A 21,057-nucleotide genomic window follows, 5' to 3' on the forward strand; every position below is an offset into this window, starting at 1 on the left:
TACATGTGACATCTGTCTCTCCTAAAAATACATTTGGACACCTAAGTAAGAGGGAGTGCCAACTTGCCAGGTGGGGACCCGTCATCTGGCGAAGAGGGTTCAAATTTAATAAACCTTATCTGGGACTAAGAAGCTGCTAGGCCATGGGGTCACGTGGAGTATGTCAGGAATTTAAAAAAAGGCAGTAAGCGTCTAAATTCATAATTACCTTCACAAACCCAGGCTGAGTTGCCAAGCTGATTGCCAGGAATCACCCTAGAAAAACTATGAGACATCTTTTCATAGAACATTCACCTCTTTCTGCCCTAGTTTATAAAGCAGATCAAAGAGAAGTTGCTGTTTTGGAAGCAGGGGCTGAGGCTCAGAGTCCAAGCCCAGCTTGCTTATTCTGCCCCTTAACCCCTGAGACAAGTCTTTTCCAGGTCTAACATCCTGTAAGCAAATGAAGGGGAGACACTTTGACCTGACTCTAAATGCTTGTTTTATCTAATCTATTCTAGATCAATGATTATTGTGGGCAGGTAAGGACAGTTTTCTAGGAAAGCCATAATCTGTAAAGCTTTGCTTGAATTAACAAAATAGCAAACAGCTAATGAATTTATGTTGTTTGCCTGGGGTGTGAAGAAAAATAAGGATTATATTTTCAGGTGTATAATCCCATTTTAAAACTTTTTATCATGGAAGATTTCAAACATGCCTACAAAGTAGAAGAATGTAATGACCCCTTTATAACCATCATTCAGCTTCGACATTTATCATGCACCAACTTTGTTTCAACTATAAACCCCCCTCGTTCCCCATCTCCTGTAATTTTAAAGCAAATCCAAGATAATTTTATTTCATTTAGTTGTTTTTTTCTAGGATATAGCTTTTTAATCGACAAAAATTGAATGTTTATGAGGTACAACATGGTGTTTTGAAATACATATACCATACATTGTGGAATGGCTAAATTGAGCTAATTCACATATGCATTCCCTCACGTACTTATTTTTGTGGTGAGAACACATAAATATACTTTCTCAGTGGTTTTCAGGTATGCAGCATATTATTGACTGTAATCACCATGTTCTACAATAGATTTCTTGAATTTATTCCTACTAAAAATATGGAACACTTCATGAATTTGTGTCATCCTGCACAAAGGTCATGCTAATCTTCTTGTATCATGTCAACTTTTAGTATGTGTGCTGCCAAAGTGAGCACTTGTTTCATCTTTTAAATAATAACACAGTATGTATCTCTAAAACATTAGGACTCTCCCCCCACCAAACCACAGTACCATTATCACACATAAATAATAATAATTTCTTAATTATCAGGTATTCAGTTAGTATTCAGTATTCCCTGATTCTCTCATAAATGTCATTTAGTAATTAGATCCAAAATGTCATTTAATAATAAGAATCCAAAAGTTCCACATATTGCGTTTGGTTTACATGTCTCTTAAGTCTTTTTTGATCTCTAGGTTTCTTTTTCCCTCCCCCATTTTTTCTTGCCATTTTTTTGTTGGGGAAACCTGGTCATTTGTCCTGTAGAATATTCCACAGTCAGGATGTTGCTGGCTGCATTCTCCTTATGTCATTTAACATGTTCTTTTACACCTGAATTTCTTGTAGACTGATGTTTATATGCAGAGGCTTGGCCAGATTTAGGTTTGAATTTTTCAGCACAAAATGCTTCATAGGTACACACGCTGTAGGTTTACTTCCTATTACATCAGAGGGCATATGCCATCTGGTTTTCCTTCTTTCTGCAATGTTGAGATTAATTTTCGGGCTTAGTCATTGTCAGTCTGATATATCCATGATAAAGGTGCCTGACACCCTTTCACCTAATGATTTTAACAGTCGTTTTTGAGCATCATCGACATCCACTGTTTTCTTAGTGTGGCACCACGATTTCCTTAGATACTACAAAATAATGATATTTCAATTCTGTCTTTCCTTCTACGTTTATTACCTGGAATTCTTCTATAAAGAAGAGCTTCCCACTACATCTTTACAAAGTGATATGTATGTTGGTTCTGTAACATCCTCCAAAGATGATGTATGAACCCATGGATGGGATTTGTTTGAATCTTTTATAGAATTAACCCCCTCTTTGGTGAGAGAGAGCCCTTTGATGGTGGCTTCTGTGTCTATTTGACAGGAACCTAGTTGGATTTTTTTTTTTTTTGGGTATAATTTACATGCAATAACTCCATTGTCTTTGATGGCTGCTTTGCTTTATGATAGGAAGAGATATTTCAGGCTTATCTTGTATATTTCCTGCTCCAGACACAGAGTCAGCTGTTTCTCTCTAAAGAGCCATATTTCATTTTAGTGGGAAATAATATCTAGAACTAACAATCTCAGTGGTAAGGATCTTCATTGCTACTGGGTTAGCCATTGTTTTTAGTGCTTTTCATCAGAGAGAGTTGAAACCCCCCCCTTTTTTGAGAAAATACTTCATTAGTTCATAACAATATATTTCCAGTTTAATTTTGGATTTCAGGTTTTTTTCTTTAATTCCTTTGCTTCTATTTATATCTCATGGTTCCCAGTGACATTAATATAATTACCTATTTGCTTTATTCTTATACATGTGTGTTTACGACACATACACATAGGCACACATACAAATTCTGTTACAATATGATTGTTAAAAAGAGTTTTATATTTCTTTTTCGTTCCTTTTATTTTTTTAATATAGCTCATCTGAGACGTACAGTCAAATGTTGTGTTTGATGAAAGTCACTTTCAGTGGTTCCTTTCTATGTGGTCAAACTACTAACGTTACACAGGTTCATTTGTTTCATTTGCTTTCAAGTTTTAGGATTCCTTTTTTCCATTTTGATTTAATTTTTTACAGTTACGTAAAATATTTACATGATTCCAAAATCCAAAAATACAAAGCAAGATATATTTTTATACATATATATACACACATAAATAAAAATCTAGTTTCCACCCTTGTCCCCTCAACAGTGGTTTCCTCCCTCCCTAAGAGGTAACCGTTTTTTATAATCTTTCTAATTATTTTGGTTTTGATATAAACAATACAAAGATATAGAATATTCCTTTTTTTTCTTAGATAAAAGATACTGTACAGCTTTGCTTTTTTCCACTTAAGACTATATAATCTAATTCCAATTCTTTTGGTCTCTTGCTCTTTTACCGATTTTAATTAACCCTTGCAACCCTTAAATAAATGCATACACGTGTGTATAAGTATGTGCTTAGTTTAGAGATGATTCTTTTTACAATTCTGAATTGGTGATACATTCCCATGGCTCAAAATGTAGAACCATAATATTGGGGTATATTTTGCAAATTTTAACTCCCACTTTTTAAGCTAGCTAGCTGCTCCCTTTCTTTACCCAAATGCAACCACTGTTATTACATATAAAATGTTTTCGCACAAATGATAGAAATGCTTACATATGGTTCTTGATCTTGCTTTTTAAAAATGTATATCAAATTATTTATTCAACAAATACTTGTTGAACCCCAATTGATACCATAGGTGCTGAGGATACAGTAATGAACAAACAAAGCCCCTGTTCTTTTGGAGTGACCATTTCTGATGTGAGGGAGGTTGAGCATCTTCTTGTATGCTCAAGACCTATGTATATTTCTTTCTTTGTGACCTTCTCATATTCTTTGCCCATTTTTCTATAGGAATATTGAACTTAAACAATTTTCAGTTGCTCTGTAATATCATTAGAAAAACTACCTTTTTCTGTGTAATGTGGGTTGAAAATATTTTTTCTAGATTTACCAAAAGGAAAGATAATTCTTAGAATTTCTAATTCTTTCCACATAGTGGGAAATATATTTATTAAAAAGCTTTAATAATGGCACTAGTAAATAGGAAATTCTGTTTTGTTTCTTGATTTGTGGTACACATCTGTATAAATATCTCTGAAAAAAGATATGGGTGAACTAGGAAAGTATAGTTATTAAGAGCACTTGGGTTTGAAATCCCATACTATCCCACTTTTCTGATCTTAGGCAAGTTATAATTTCTTTGAAACTCAACTTGTTCATCTGTTAAATGGGTATAATAGGACCTACCTTGTTGGCTCATTATGATAGTTAAATGACATAATGTGTACAAAGCACTTGTAGTGATTTTAGTTCATTAAATGTCAGGCACTCTTACAAGTACAAAAACTGATGAACCTTAAGCAAAAGTGTGTAAATGAAATTGTTTTTGTCTTTTAGAAAAGGCCTTTGAATGAATTTTGGAAGTTTATATTGTCCTTTGAAATTGGAATTTTGGAAAGAGGTAACTAAAATGAAAGTATTGATCTTAGAAGAACACTGTTTTCTTTTGGTAAATGTGAAATAAGAAAAAATTGCCCCTATATTTAAAGCCTAATGTCTTTGATTTCCATTACATTTTATAAGGATATTTCATAGTTTGGTTAAATTGAAACATGGTTTTTGTTTTTATTGAGAATACAAAGGGTGCTGGTCTCTGCAAAGCTGGTTGTAAACTTAGATTGTCAGAATGTAAACAAGAGGTGACTAGAGGCTGTAAGCTCTGTTATTCCTTCGTTGGTCCCTTGATAATACTTTCCCCATACAGAGGTCTCATTACTTTCTCCTTTTGATCCCTAGACCTTTTCAATCTCTTAGGTAAATATCCAATTTCTTTTTCAAGTGTGCTTTATAAACACTTGTAATCCACAGGATGTCAACAGAAAGAAGCTGTTAAATATTTATTAAAATGTATATTCTTTGGCATCTTGCTCTATTTATTTGAAGATGTACTTCTCCCCCCAGGCCCCTTCCCTGATGAACACAGGTTTTGAGTGCCTAGGAAATATCTTTTGGTATAACGTAATCTTTTAATTGTCTGCCTTAACCTGCTTACTCTGCCCACGTTTTATAAGAAGTCATAAATTGGGCATCTTGACTTCTGGTGACATGATGGGATTTGTGCTCTACAAATACATTGAAGTATCTCTTTCCCTTTGGAGGTGTGCCAGTCTAAATTTTGCCTAAAGTAGAAAACTGCCTCAGGGGACATAGAACTCTTTGGTATTATTTGCTTTGCTTGTTACCTCAGGATGAATTTTCCTCTTTTCTTCTTTCAGAAAACAGCATATATCATAAGAATTTGTAAGGTAAATAAATTAAGGAAGTGATTGTTTTTATAAACCACAGAGGGTCCTATAAAGGTTGGCTGATTGGTTGCCTTGTGCCTTTGCAATCTTGAGAAAAATTTTTTGTACACAACTCTTTTCAAAACACATTGATTGCATAAAATTCGATATATCCTCATTGTCTGGGATATAACCTGCTATTGTGTCATGTTGATATAGCACAATGTAGAGCCAGGGTTTGAAACTGAAGACGAACTTTCCATTTTACCACAGTAAGTATTCTCAAAGCCAAATCCCTATTATTGTGACAGTGACTCACATTAGTTATACACACAGCTTCTCACTGAGGAAACAGTGCCACCACACCTGATGTATGTGGAAAACGTAAATGATTATAACCGGGAATGCATGCTGTTATGCTGTGTGATGGAACATTGATCTAAGCAAATACGTGATTTGTAGTAGAGTTAGGTACAACCGGCTTTTAGTAACACGTCATACCGGTGCCAAAGCAAAACTGCATGAGAACACAGTTGGAGCAGTTAACAGTTCTCAGCAAAACAGACTTCTGTGGGTGAACCAGCTATTGATAGTTGATAACCTTAGATTCTTTGCAATATTGTTTTATTTTTGTGCTTTGGTATTTTGAGTCTTTCAATACCTTAAGTATGTTGCCAAAAATTGTAGTAGCTGAAGGTGTACCATGATCAGGAGATGATTGAGAACCATTGGCTTAACGTGATTTAATGTAGCTGTATGCCTTTGGTGAGCATTTGAATGGTCCTAGCTTCAGCTGCTTCTCGAAAATGAGCAGTACCCCACAAAACACAATCCAACCGCAAGATAGAGCGAGCCCAGGTCTGTCTGGTTTCAAAGGTTGCTGGTTTCCAACTACATTATAGATCCAGAGCTCTTCACAATATTGTACATAATAATGACTTGCATTGGGATTATAAATTGGTGTTTCTACAGTACTTTCACAGACTCTGTATTTTGATTCTTAACATGTCTCTGAGTTATAGGTGAGGTGGGTATTATTGTAGCATCAATTTTACAGATGAAGAAATTGAGGCACAGAAAGTTTAATTTGCATGCCCAAGGTCACCTAAACAATCAAATGGTAGGACCTGCATTCAGACTAGGTTTTCTGATTCCAGAGCCTCTGTTCTTTTCTTAAGATGTAGAATCTTTGTAGATGTTTAGAATAACAAAGAGATACATATTTAGACAAAGAGCTTCATATTCTGACATACAAGACACTTTGATCCAGTCTTTAATTAATACAGTTTTGTTTGTGTCTTTTATGTAATAATTTACAGAAAATTAACACTTGAAAAGGTGTGACATTCATTATGTGGGCAAAGAAAGATTTCTCACACAGAGATTAGGATATATAAAAGTAAAAAGTTTATTTACTTTCCTGACAAATAAAGAGAGCACGTGTGCAAGAGAGAGAGAGTGAGTGGCCACAGCGCACAAATGAAGGAGACATGTCGGGCAGCTGAGGAAAAGCTGTTTGGGGTTTTAAAGGTAAAAATGGCTTTTTTCCCTATACTTTAGCAGGCTGTTGCAGGTGTTCTTTATTTTTCTCTTTTCCCTGTGAGGCTGGCTTATCAGAGTCCTTGAAATTTGTTTGTGACAGAAACTGAGGCGGAGAGTTGGAGTAGAGAGTTCACACCCCTACTGTGCGCTTCCGGCTCTTCAAGGCTGAGGAAACTAAAACTCTTGGAGATAATAAGTTAGGCCACAGGAGTTTCAAATAAAACAAGGGGCAGTTGCTCTGTGAGTTTCTCTTTCCATTTGATAGTTATTTTCCTCTGTTAGGTAGGTTATTGGTAAGGCCACCTTTCATCACTGCAGTCCCAAAATATTTATTAAGCACCCATCTGTTGCTGGCTCAGTGCTGGGCACTATGACAAATTAAAATGGACGTGGAACTTGCCCTCTAGGCCTTTCTAAGTTTCCAGTTGCATTAACATGAACAAACAAAATTTATTCTCCTTAAACAATCCTAAAGGAAAAAATCATTTTCTCTTCCTGTAATCTCCCTTATCCACCAACTTCCTAGCAAAGCAGAATATTCTAAAGGAATATTTAAAGGTATAATGTTTTCATGGAAATCATGTGTTTTTCATCAATAACTATTCTTATAAAAACTAAGCTTTTTTTGGGCTATTTTCCTTCAGGATATGATTGACATAACCTATCTCATTAGAAATAAAATCTCAGAAGGCTAGGTAAACTACTTGGATCTAATTGTGTGTTTTAGGACACTGTGTACTCTTTCTCAGCAGAAAAAAAAAAAAACCTTCTTTAGGAAAGGAGAAGAATGCTGTCCTTTGCAATACAGGTATCTTACTATGCTCAGAGCAGTCAGAAAGGAAACAGAAGGGAAACTAACATACATATTAGAGAACACTGTGTCCTGTCCCAGGGCAGGAAGAAACCAAAAATTCAGCTCTCTAGAAATTCTATTCCCCTGATGGTAAGCAGTCAGAAGCATCTCAGATCATTTAAAAAGGAAGTTAAGTCAGCCTGTTGAACTAGCTAAAGCAAATCACAATCAAATTGTTACATTCATCCTGAAAAAGTAAGTGTGGTTTTAAAGGGAAGTTTGGAAAGCTCAGAGCCACAAAAAGAGGCAGAATCGTATTTCTGCTGTTCAGCCCATTTCTGCTTCCCTTTGTGTCTTCTTTTATGATTACATATTTTTTTGCATAGTCCCCAAATCCTTGTTTCTCCAACCTGAAGTCCTTGTCTGCAGTGTTCCAGGTAACATACAGTGTATTAAAAACAGTCTTGCTCCAGAGTTGCATTCAAGAATCAATTTCCATCAGGCATTCAAACCTGCATTCTAGTAGAGAAGTATAGGTCTCACCAACCCCATACTGCTACAACCAGACGCCTAATCCAGCTGGAGCATATTCAAGTTCTGAAACAGGAGACTTGTCAATATAGAACTGAAGACATTTTTAATGTAGTGAGGAAGGGCTGCTTTCTCTTCCACCACCAACAAAATTACCAGTAGCAAGACAGCCTCAGATTCTTCTTGAAATGTGGAGAGGTATTAGTGGGAGATTTGTGCTCACCATTTTGATGCCTCTCTGCTCCTTAGCAGTCCACACTGCAGGAGGCTTAGGTAAGAGGTAAGCTTTTGTGTGAAACAGAAAGGACAAGGGTTGGCTCTGATCTGTGCAGCACGCCCTGCATTTCCTCGGCATTCTCCGTCATTAAGACCACTTCTTTTAGGTCCAAACAGCTGTGATCTGCTGTCTTCACTTTTCACTTCATTTTGGTGACTCGATGTCTATTCTGGTACCCATTGCGTGAAACCTTAGTTACTCTTAGAGATAAGGGTGAGCAAAGAATAGTGACCCTGTTCCTAGGTTAAGGTCTGCCTTTCTGTCATCTTCCTTCCTCCCAACTCTGTTGAACACTATGAAGGAGGCCTAACACTGAGGGGGTCCAGCTGCTCAAAGTGACATCTTTCTAAACCCAAAGATTGGGTCAGAGGTATTTTCTCATTGGTAGATTTTGGCTTTGAAATGTGATGGTTCCTATAAACTTTTCTGTTAATGCAGTGATAAACTAACATAAGTAGGAAATTTACTGTGTCCCTGAAGTTTGACAGTGAATTCCAACTTTTAGAAGTCCACCATGAAAATCAGTTTAAAATTTTATAAATACAGTTTTAACTTATTAAAAACAAGTAAAACCTCTTGTAAAACAACTAAAATCACCCTAACGTCTTTCTGTGCAGAGCTAGATTTATTAAGTGATAGACTATAAATGTATGATCTAAAAGATAAAAAATGAAAAATAACCTCAAATTATCAAAATATATAGCAAAATCAAATAGTAATACCAGATAATTACATCAAATTATTAAACTTAAAGTAGGAAAACAAGTCATTGGATTTTTAAAACGTGCGTAATTAAAAAGGCATATGACTGGTCTTGGAGCTCTGAGCCTTGTACTGACCTGCTTCTAAGGCTCTGGGCTACTTTTAGTTGAAGATGTCTAAGAGCAGGTTAAATCCTTAGCTGTTGAGCCAACCTTATCACCTTCATGTCTGACTCAGCTGTAAGTTATAGTGCTGGTTTATACGTGGCTTCAAATGGCATTCCAGATATGTAGAGAGAACTCTGTGATTCCTATGGTTATCTAAATTCAAATCTGAAACTAGGTAGAGGGTACATTACAATATCAATTATGCAAGAAAAGAGTTTTCAGTGATATGGTCTCTTTTTAAGAGCAGCCCAAGCTCTGCTTCTGTTGAAATGGGGATAGGCAAATTTTAGGAATTTAATTGTATAGGTAAATTTTATGCACTTTGTTGATTTCAGTACATTAAACCTATCAAATATTTCATATATAAGATACTTTGAAGAGCTTAAATCCTCACATATATCACAACTAAGATTTTAATTAATATTATATAACAGGAATAATAGTATTTTTGAGACTGTGAAGTCTTACCAAACTTTGGAGGGCAAACATTATTTTCCCTGGTTGTATTTTCATAATGATGAAATCAGACTGCATCAATTTAAGCTGAAATTCTGTGTGTTGCATGGCCAAAGAAACTGGTTTTACTCCCAGATTTAAATGTTAAGATAAAATGAAAAATCATATTCATCTTTCAGGCAGTCAGCTGAACTACTAAAGATGGGTTTTGGTTGAAATTTTTGAATTTTATCTTATTAAAATAAGATTATATTGGTTTCAAAATATCTTACTGATTTTGAATATCTTTAAGCCCACTTAGCTGAAGAGCTGCCAGTGTTTTAAAATTTTAAATCACATTCCAGAAATGAAATAATATTTTGAAACAGAAGTACCTCAATTGTAAACATTCTTGGATATTTTGTTTATCCGGCTTTCTAATAGCCTCAAAATCAATCATAGTAGTTGAAATGCAGTCAATATTTGTTAAATAAATGGATTTTTTAAAAAACTGCCTTGTTCCAAGGTTTCTTAAAGAAATACTAGGAAAAGGGAGTGCTCTCTGCCACGGCATATACCAGTGGTTCTAGAAAGTGGAGTCTGTGGACCCCTGGGGGGAGTCCCCAAGTCTCTTTCAGGAGACCACAAGGTTAAAACAGTTTTCATAATATTACTAAGACAGTTGCCTTTTTTGTATCATTCACTTATAAATGTACAGTGAAGTTTCTAGAGACTACATGATGTATGAGATCATGGATTGAATGCAGAAGCAGTTACGAGAATCCAATTATCTTCTTTAATCCAGATACTAAAGAGATTGCAGAAATGTGAGACTCTTCTAAGTTATTTTTGTTCTGGAAAGTACAGTCATTTTTCATAAAAATGTTATTTAGGTTAACATTGGTTTTACTGATATTAAATGAATTAAGTAAATTTTTTTTTTTCAGTTTTTTAAAATTTGGTGAATAGCAATAGATATAACCCCCATTAAAAGAAAACTCACTCTTTGGAGTCTTCAATAATTTTTAAGAGTTAAATTGATATTGGAGACCAAAAAGTTTTAGAAATGCTGATCAACAAATTGCTTTATAGTTTCTTTTCATTTGTTTCTTTGTTGAAGTATAATTTATATGCAGTGAAGTTAACAGAATTTGAATATATAATTTGGTGAGTTTTGGCAAGTGTGCACACCCATGTAACTAACATCCCAATTAAGATGAAGTACATTTCCATCACTCCAGAAAGTTCCTCTGCCCTTCAGTTGGTCCCCACTCTCCATAGACAGCCACTGTTGTGATTTCTGTCCTAAGCTGGTCTTATCTATTCTTGAACTGCATTGTAAATGGAACCATGTACAGCATGTACTCTTTTTGAGTCTGGCCTTAATCATGCAGCATAATGTTTTTGCGATTCATCCCCATTGTGTATATCAGTGCTCATTCCTTTTTATTGGTGAGTGGTATGCCCTTGTTTGAATATGCCAGTTTGCTTAGCTGTACTCCTATTGATGGAATTGGAGTTGTTTCCAGTTCGGACTTATGAATAAAAATGCTGTTATAAATGTTCTTCTTTTTTTTCTTTTAAAGAGACAGGGTCTCATGTTGCCGGGGCTGATCTTGAACTCCTGGCCTCAAGTGATCCTCCTGTCTCCTCAGCCTCCCAAAGTGCTGGGATTATGGGTGTGAGCCACCACACCTACCCCCCAGCACCATTTATTGAAAAGATTGTTCTTTCCCCATTCTATGTTCTTGACACTTTTGTAAATGCATAGATTTGTATCTGGGTTGTCTATTCTGTTTCATTGGTCTATGTGTCTGTTTTTATGCCAGTACCATGCTGTTTTGGTTACTATAGATTTGTAGTAAATTTTGAAGTTACATAGTGTGATGCCTCCAGCTTTGTTCTTTTTGCTCAGGGTTGCTTTGGCTATTCAGGGTCTTTTGTGACCCAAAATTTTAGAATTTTTTTTTTTTTTTCTATTTCTATGAAGAATGTCACTGGTATTTTGATAGGGATTACATTGACTCTGTAAATTGCTTTGGGTAGTATTGTCATTCTAACTATGTAATTTTTCCCATCCATTAGCTTGGGATATCTTTTCATCTTTTGGTTTCCTCTTCTATTAATATTTCTTTCCTCAGAGTTTTATAGTTTTCCTTGTGTAGACCTTTCATTTCTTTGGTTAGATTGATTCTTAGGTATTTTATATTTCTTGTAGTTGTTGTAAATGGGATTGCTTTCTTGATTTCTTTTTCAGATTGTTCACCATTGATGTATACAAATGGTACTAATTTTTTTGATTAGTTGATTTTTTTCCCTGCAATTTTACTGAATTCATTATGAGTTCTAACAATTTTTTGGTGGAGTCTTCAGGTTTTTAAGATCATGTGCTCTGTGAACAAGGCTAATTTGACTTCTTCCTTTCTGATTTGGATACCCTTTATTTGTTTCTCTTGCCTAATTGCTCTGGCCAGGATTTCCAGTATTATATTAATAATAGTTGTAAAAGTGGGCATCCTTGTCTTGTTTCAGTCCTTACAGGAAAGGCCGTTAGTTTTTCCCCATTCAGTATGATGTTAGCTGTGGGTTTGTCGTATATGGCTTTTATTATTTTGAGGTATGTTCCTTCTGTACCCATTTTGATGAGGGCCTTTATCATAAGGGATGTTGAATTTTATCAAGTGCTTTTTTTTTGACACCTATCTAAATCATTTTTGGTTTTGATTATGTTAATGTAGTATATTATGTTTATTGATTTGAGTATGTTGCATTGTCATTGCATCCCTGGGATGAATCCTTCTTGATCATGTTGATCTTTTTAATGTGTTGTTAGATTCGGTTTTCTAGTATTTTGTTGAGGATTTTTGCATTTCTGTTCATCAGGTATATTGGTCTGTAGTTTCTTTTTTTGTGTCCTTTTCTAGTTTTGGTATCAGAGTAATGCTGGCCTGGTAGAATGAGTTTGGAAGTATTCCTTCCTTTTCACTTTTCTTTGAAGACTGTGAGTAGGGTTGGTATTGTTCTTCTTTAAATGTTTTGCAGAACTTAGCAGTCAATCCATTAGGTCCTGAGCTTTTCTTTGATGGGGGACTTTTTATTATGGCCTCAGCCTCATTATTCATTACTGGTTTGTTGAGGTTTTCTGTTTCTTTATGGTTCAATCTTGATAGGTGGTATGTGTCCAGGAATTTATCCATTTCTTCTAGGTTTTCCAATTTGTTGCCATGTATAGTTGTTCACAATTGTCTTTAATGGTTCTTTGTATTTCTGAGATCTCAGTTGTTATGTCTCCTTTTTTGTTTCTGATTTTATTTAATTGAGTCTTTCTTTTTTTTTCTTAGTCTAACTAAGGATTTGTTGATTTTGCTTATCTTTTCAAAAACCAACTTTTCATTGATCTTAATCTTCTAGGTTTTTTTTTTTAATCTCAATTTCATTTATTTCTGCTCTCATTTTTATTATTTATTTCCTTCTCCTAATTTTGTGTTTGGTTGTTGTTTTTCTAGTTCCTTGAGGTATATTATTTGGTTGTTTATTTGAAGTCTTTCTACTTTTTTGTTATAAGCATTTATTGCTGTAAACGTCCCTTTTAGACTGCTTTTGCCATATTCCATAGATTTTGGTACATTGTATTTTCATTTTCATTTGTTTCAAGAAATTTTTAAATTTCCTTCTTAATTTCTTCATTGACCCATTGGTCGTTAAGGAGCATGTTGTTCAATTTCCACCTGTTTCTGTATTTTCCAAGGTTCCTCTTGTTGACTTCTAGTTTTATTCCATTATAGTCAGAAAAGATATGTGATATGATTTCTGTTTTTAAAAATTCAAGTTTAAACTTTAGTGGCCTAAGATGTCTATTTTGGAGAATGTTCCATATGCTGATGAAAAGACTATGTATTCTGCAACAGTTGGGTGAAATGTTCTGTAATGTCAGTTTAGGCTTATTAGATTTAGTGTGTACTTTAACTCTGCCATTTCTTTGTTGATTTTTTCCTCTGGATTATCTGTCCATTACTGAGATTGGGGTGTTAAAGCCTCCTACACATTATTGTATTGCAGTCTTTCTCTCTCTTAGATCAATTGATGTTTGCTTTATATACTTCGGGGCTCCGGTGTTGAGTGCATAGATATTTATAATTGTTATGTCCTCTTGCTGAATTGACCCTTTTGTCATGATATAGTGACCTTCTTTGTCTTTTTGTTGTAGTCTTTGATTTGTGATCTATTTTGTCTGATATAAACACAGCTACTCCTCTTTTTTGGTTTCCAGTTGCATGTAAAATCTTTTTCTACTCCTTCACTCATAACTACAGTTATGAGTGAATTGCACACCACAAGTATGGTAATAGAGTATTCTGGGTTTGTGTACTTAATTTTTCCAGTGGGTTTTATACCTTGAAAAGTTTTCTTTTACCAAGAATACCAAATGAATTAAATGACAGAAAAGAAAGGGACATTTCCATCCCTGTGTGTCTTTATAGGTGAAGTGAGTTTCTTGTCAGCAGCATATGATTGGATCTTGTTTCTTTATGCATTGAGCCACTCTGTACCTTTTAGTTGGAGAATTGTGTCCATTTACATTTAGTGTTATTATTGATAAAGACTTACTACTGTCATTTTTCTTGTTTCTTGGTTGTTTTGAGACTCCTCTTCCTTTCTTCTTTATTCCTCTCTTTCTTTGTGATTAAGTGATTATCTCTGGTAATACGTTTTTAATTTGTTGCTTTTTATTTTTAGTGACTCTGTTATAGGTTTTTGCAGTCTAGTTACCATGAGGCTTACCAAAAACATCTTGTAGATAAAACAATTTATTTTAAAGAGGTGACAACTTATTTTAGATTACAAATAAAAGCATAGAAACCAGCAAAGGCAGAAACCACAAAAATATTCTCCACTTTAAGCCCATCCCCCTTGCATTTTGACTTTTAATTAATCTCAATTTATATGTTTTTCTGTTACCTATCTCTTAACAAGTGGCTGTACCTATTATTGTGTTTGATAGATTTGTCTTTTGGGCCTCTTACTACAGTTATGAGTGAATTGCACACCACAAGTATGATAATAGAGTATTATGAGTTTGACTGTGTACTTAATTTTACCAGTGGGTTTTATACCTTGAAAAGTTTTCGTTTACCAAATCTGCACACACAGGTAAGGATTATATTTAAATTGGAACTTGTAGAAGGAAGGATTTGAGGGGAAGGGGAAGAATTCTGGTAGTTGAGAAGAGAGGTGGTAAGTGTCTAATAGCTGCAAATAGGTATACACACATAAGTACAAAACATACATAATGCAATACACATATATACATATAAATTTTCAATATTTATGAATGTATTGAAATCTGCCTATGAAATAATTTTCTTGGATTTTTAGTTCATTATTTTGATCTTGAATCAGAGATAAGAATGAGTTTGTCTTTTGCTTTTCTAAATATCCAAATGAATATTCTGCTACTGAAATTATCATTCCTGCAGAATATTTCATAGCGTAAACGTTTATTTGGTAAGTACTAGTGACAATGTGTGTTAAAGAGGTTGCTTTTGAAAATACTTTCTAAAGAAATGGCTTAGAGATAGAAAATGATTATTGTGTTCATCATACCTCACTTGCTACTTATCCACATCTCTCATTTTTTTCACTGTTTTTTCTTTTGTTGGCTCCATTTTACCTTAAGACACATAAGGTAAAACCATTTATTTTAAAACATTAAGCACCTGTCATATGCAAAATACTCTGTACCATGAAAAGACGCAGAGGAGAATAAGCCAGGATCCCTAACCTCAGGGGGGATTACAGTCTAGTGAGTGGCAGATGTGTACAAAAATAGCAGAGGGAATGAATGAAGATAGGAAAAATAGAGAATGGTAAAATTTAAGGAGAGCAGAACCAGCTAATTTCATTGTTCTAAATTAGAACATTGGAGTTGCTTTTAAAATCCCATGGCTGACAACCTGGGTGGGTTTGAGATTATTTCCCAAGCCTAGGTGCAGAAGAGAAGGCTGAGTGGAGAAGCCATGCTCACAGCCTTCTCCTGAGGATGTGCTGGGGAGCAGAAGACCCTCGGGTCCATCTATAATGCCAATGGAATGTTTAAAGCACAGTACAATTAAATTTGGGATTTCTTAAGATTAGTCTTTCACTATTTCTTAATTGAAAAATGTTATTTGGCCGGGCGCGGTGGCTCACGCCTGTAATCCTAGCACTCTGGGAGGCCGAGGCGGGTGGATTGCTCAAGGTCAGGAGTTCGAGACCAGCCTGAGCGAGACCCCGTCTCTACTAAAAATAGAAAGACATTATATGGACAACTAAAAATCTATATAGAAAAAATTAGCCGGGCATAGTGGCGCATGCCTGTAGTCCCAGCTACTCGGGAGGCTGAGGCAGTAGGATCGCTTAAGCCGAGGAGTCTGAGGTTGCTGTGAGCTAAGCTGACGCCACGGCACTCACTCTAGCCTGGGCAACAAAGTGAGACTCTGTCTCAACAAAAAAAAAAAAAAAAAAGAAAAATGTTATTTGGATGGAATTGTCCAAGTCAGAGTGTCCCTCCCAAGTTGCTTCATTGTGCCTTGTCCATAATTGTTGCTTAAATAATCTTTAACATTCCCCCCCACGCCACCCCCACTAGAAGTATTATAGTAGTAGTTTTAAATCTTTAACAACTTGGGAAGATGAGATAGTTTTCCCTGAAATAATTAATAATAACAGTAACACTAACTTCTACTTTATTTGAACGTTTTCTACCTGCCAGCCACTGGGCTGAATGTTTTGCATCACTGACCAGGTCCTATATATTAAAAAAAAAATTTATATTTGACCACATAATATACACATATGTGCGAAGGAGGTGTATTATTGGAACAAATTTTTCATTAACAATATCTACCCTTGCTAGATGTATTATTCTATTTCATTTTTTAAAATGCTGGCTATATAATATTAACCATCAAATTGAGTTTGCAAACTACAGTGAATGAGACCCAAAGTTTAATGAACCCTGCTCTCTATGCATTATTTCCTGGGGCCCCACCATGGCCATGTAAAATACTGGTATTGTCATTTTCTAAGTAGAAACACTGAGGCTTGGAATAATTCGGCAGGTACTTGCTCAAGTTTCACACAGTAAGTGGCAGTCAGACCTCTCAAAGCTGGGCACTAAGGCTTTGGAGTTAACAAATCCCAGTTCTACCACTCATTAAATTTGTGACCATGGACAAATTATTCAATAAGTGATTAATTTATAGGATTACTTTGAGGATTAAATGAGTTGATGCACATTAAGTGATTAACAGGGTGTACAATGGAGTCAACACTCACTAAATGTTAGCCATTAGTATTCACTCACTTCATCTTGGCAGAACCCATTTAAAGTTAGCCCAGGGCTATTTTGTTGGCACAGCATTTGTGAAAGTGTCACATTTTAAAAAGACTCCTGAACTTTTCCTGTCTTCCTTGAAGCATAAATGATCAAGGTCTTTTAAAATGAGATAGAAACCAGAATGAAGCTAAATAAAAATGTAGACTATTAAGATTCCTAGAAGCATGGGTAAGAGAAGTAAGTATTAAGAGAGAGCTCTTGTGTCTTATAAGAAAGGGAGCACGGCGACTTCACAGGCCCTGTTTATGAAAGGCATAGAGGACAGGAGACTTAGAGTCACAAGTGGCCCAAGATGAGCAAACAAGGAAAACGCCTTCAGTGGACCTAGCTGTTTTTATGTAGAGATGTGAGCTTGAGATATACGTGTCTATTTTGGTCACAAAGGATTGGAACATCATTTTAAAAAGCTAAAACTTTTATATATAGTTCTATATGGAAAAACTTTTTAAAAGACATATTTGTAAAAGCTTTTTTTTAACTTGCAAATGGTACTATTTGCAATCTAAGTGCCAAAGGATTAATATCTATCGTATACAAAAAATTCTTATCAAAAGACAGAAGAAACCCCATAGTGGTATAAATGATATAAATAGACAAGTTACAGATGTGTAAATCATTAAGCATATGAAAAGATATTTCTAACTCACTAGTAGTCAAGGAAAAACAAAGTAACAATGTAGCATTGCACTTGGAAATCAGACTGACAAACCTTAAAAGCACAAGATCACCCGTTGACACTAGTAGAGATGTGGGAAGAAGAGTGCCCTCATAGGTTGCCAAGGAGATATGAAATTATTAAACCTTGCCCTCAAGCAATCTAGGAGCATCTATGGAAATGTAAAATTAGAGATACTTTTTGACCCAGCAACTTTATCCCTAGTACTGTATGCCATAGAAGTGAAAGCATCAGATTTAAATAAGGATATAATGTACTGAGATGTTTTTGTTTGTTTTGGCAAAAGAACAAAAATGATGAATGCCTTTCATGGAGAATGGCAAAATGAATTTTGATATATAGCAGTCTTATACATTCATTACAAGAATTAGTTTACCATTTGACTTCACATTTCCATGCAGTATTAAAAAGCAAACCATAGAGAAGTGTGTATAATTAGTACTTTATTTTGGAATATTAAAGTCTGAAAGCCCCTTCATGTGTGCACGTGTGCGTGCTCCATATGTGGCTATTTGGGAACATGTAGAAAGGTATAGACAGAGAGATGAGCTTTTAAACATGAGTCCTAGGGCAGTACAGTGGTGGGGATGTGGGGTGACAAGCAAAAAGAACAAAAAGGGGAAAAGACTACATTGAAAACAAAACTAGCATGCATGACATGATACTTACATAAAGTTACATGTATGTGTACATGGGCCTGAAGGTATTAGAAAGAAGGAAAGATAGGTACACCTCTATCTGTCAACTTGAAGGGGGTGTCCTTGATATACTATTTAGTGAAAAAGCAATGTGACCTGTAGGGTAATAGTTCGATAGGAACATATCTACTTGTATCTGCTTGTTGTACAAAGGGAAAGGAGTGGGAAGGAGTGTATATGCTGTCACTGTTGGCATGGACGGGACGGGAGAGGACTAGCTTGTGGGTTGTTTCATTTGTTATATGAAAATGTATTATTTTGTAATTTGAAAAATAACCATATACTTTTTTCCCCCCATTTAATTATTTACTATCATTTAGTATATGCTTGAGAAGATTGTTGTTCTGGTATATGTTCTTGGTTTTGACATAGAACTTGAATTTCTAAAAATTTAAGCATGAGATTACCAAACTTTGTGATTTAAGAGATGTACCTTTTTTCCTGGAGTAACTGTTTAATAGAATAATGTTTTTATCTTGTCCCCTGGGAAAGCTGAAAGCTGTTCATTTGTTTCACATATACATTATGAGAATAATGTGTATGGTCTTCCCGAGTAGATAGGTTTGGTTTGGCGAATCACACTATGAACGGAATAACCAAAACAATGCTGGAGTTGATAAAAAGTTATCTATAATGTAGGTGGTGAATAAAATATTTATAATCTACAAAGAGCATCTACAAAATGAAAAGATAATTTAGTAGGCAGATGATGTCACCAATAACAATGAATGTTTTTATCTTAGGATATTTGTACTTTATAAAAATAACAAAAAAATTTTAAAATTCTTTAAAACTGACATAGGTAAGAAACTGAACCTTCATTTCCAAGAGACTTTAATCGTCCTGGACATTATTTTTCTTAGTATAGATTTAGCTGCCAAAAAAAGGTTCTATTCTATTAATAGTTACTCCAGAAAAAAAGATGAATTGTATAGCTGCATAGCCTCAATGTGGAAGATTTGCCCCAGGTTTCACAGCTAGGCAGTAGCAAAGTGTGCACTCATGCTCTGGTTCCCATCCTGGTTCTTTTATATCCGCCATGAAAAAGATGACCTCCCCAGGTATAACAGTATTTAGTAAGATATAGCATGCCCATACTCAAGGCCCAGAAAACTTAAAGATTTGGGGGATAGTGATCTCTTGATCTTGTGCTTTTTCTGAACAAGCGGGATTCAAGAACAGCATTTGTTATCATAAATTAATTTGGTTCAATCCTGAGGTCTGTTTAGAACACTGGGAAAAAATGGTGGGCTAAAAAGTGGAGCCATTTATATCACAGAGATAAAACAACTGTGAGGAGACTTTTCACTTAAAAACCAGTTATTGTGTTGTCTAGATAGTCATAATGTCATCTGTATGGTTGAAAATAGAATCAGGGCATATCACTGCCAGTCCCTGGTACAGGGTGTTTTCTCTCTGTGTAAAGAGAAAAAGGAAGCATAGAATGCAGGAGAATGACCCTCAGATAAACTCCACGGCACGAGAACAACTGGTCTGTGCTTTCAGCCCAAGGATTCTGATTACTGCTCTCTGTTCTGGAGTAACCCCACCATCCGGCATCGTTAGAGAATTCTCTCTCTCTCTCTTTTCCTGGTAGAGGGAGTGACATTTTTAAATATAGAAACATATCCTTTGCAATACAAATTATTTTTTAAAAATTTAATCTGCTGCCTAATTTAAACATTTACCCTATTCCCTCTGCTTCCTTAACACTGCAGAAGATTTAGCACTTTCTTGAAGATTAGGCTGTGGACTGTTTTTTGTCTGTCATTGACTTTAGATTCCTGTTCTTGAGCAGGTTTTTGTCCCTTCCCTATACTCTTCAAACAATGCACTCCTTTTGTTTTCAGAAATAATTACAGAGATTCGTTATGTCCAGTACAGTAGCCACTGGCCACATATGGCTTTTGAGCACTTGAAATCTGGCTATGTGACTGAGAAACTAAATTTTTACTTTTATTTAATTTTAGTTAATATAAATTGTAAAATGAAGCAGTATAAAATGTTCTTCCATTAAATGCAACTTTAAGTCTAGATTTCACATTAACTGTTAAATTTAGTAGCTAAATTAAGATGTGCTCTGAAGGTGTAAAATATACACTAGATTTTGAAGACAATGTGGAAACAAGTATACAGAATACCTCAATAATTTTTGTATTGATTAAATGTTGAAATGCTAATATTTTAGATACATTGGGTTAAATATATTACTACAAATCATCTTATTCCTTTACTCTTTCTTAATGTGGCTATTACAAAATCTGAAATTTATATATGAAGGTCTCATTGTATTTCTCTGGCTGGGTTTCTCAGCCTTGGCACTGTTGACATTCGGGGCTGGATAATTCTTTGCCGTGGGGGCTGTGTCGGTCCTCCTAGGATGGTCCGCAGCATCCCCGACCCAGCTGGGTAGACCAGCCTCCCACCCAGTGCTGGAATACTTTGGTGTGCCCTGATTGACAGGATCCTCCAGCCTCTAGATCCTTCCATGCTCTGAAATGCTTCCTTAAGAAGAATCTCTCAACTCCTGTTTTAGAATTCATTGTAAGACAGGTCTTTATATTAGCCATCCTAATATAAACTGTCACCAGTAGTGCTAGTCCTACTTTCTTGAGTAGCACAGAATAAACCAGATTCTTTATGAAGGAGATAATATCTGCTAATGGGCCTTATAAATTTCAGAGTTCATTCAACAAATACTTAAACTCCTACTCCATGTTAGCCATTGTCCTAGGCAGCAGGGCTACAGCAGGAGATAAAACC

The 21,057-nt window shown here is 35.3% G+C and overlaps 1 protein-coding gene and 1 non-coding gene across 5 annotated transcripts in view; one reads left to right on the forward strand and one right to left on the reverse strand.

Annotated features, from left to right (window-relative positions):
* The window catches only part of OSBPL1A (oxysterol binding protein like 1A), a 187,203-nt gene that overhangs the window by 134,312 nt on the left and 31,834 nt on the right, over positions 1 to 21,057 (forward strand). The gene's annotated exons all lie outside the window — the stretch shown is intronic.
* LOC138383532 (U6 spliceosomal RNA) lies at positions 1,103 to 1,206 on the reverse strand. Its single transcript, XR_011233600.1, has one exon. It is a non-coding gene; the product is annotated as a U6 spliceosomal RNA (small nuclear RNA).

The sequence above is a fragment of the Eulemur rufifrons genome, chromosome 5 (assembly GCF_041146395.1).
Source record: "Eulemur rufifrons isolate Redbay chromosome 5, OSU_ERuf_1, whole genome shotgun sequence".
Lineage (NCBI taxonomy): Eukaryota > Metazoa > Chordata > Mammalia > Primates > Lemuridae > Eulemur > Eulemur rufifrons.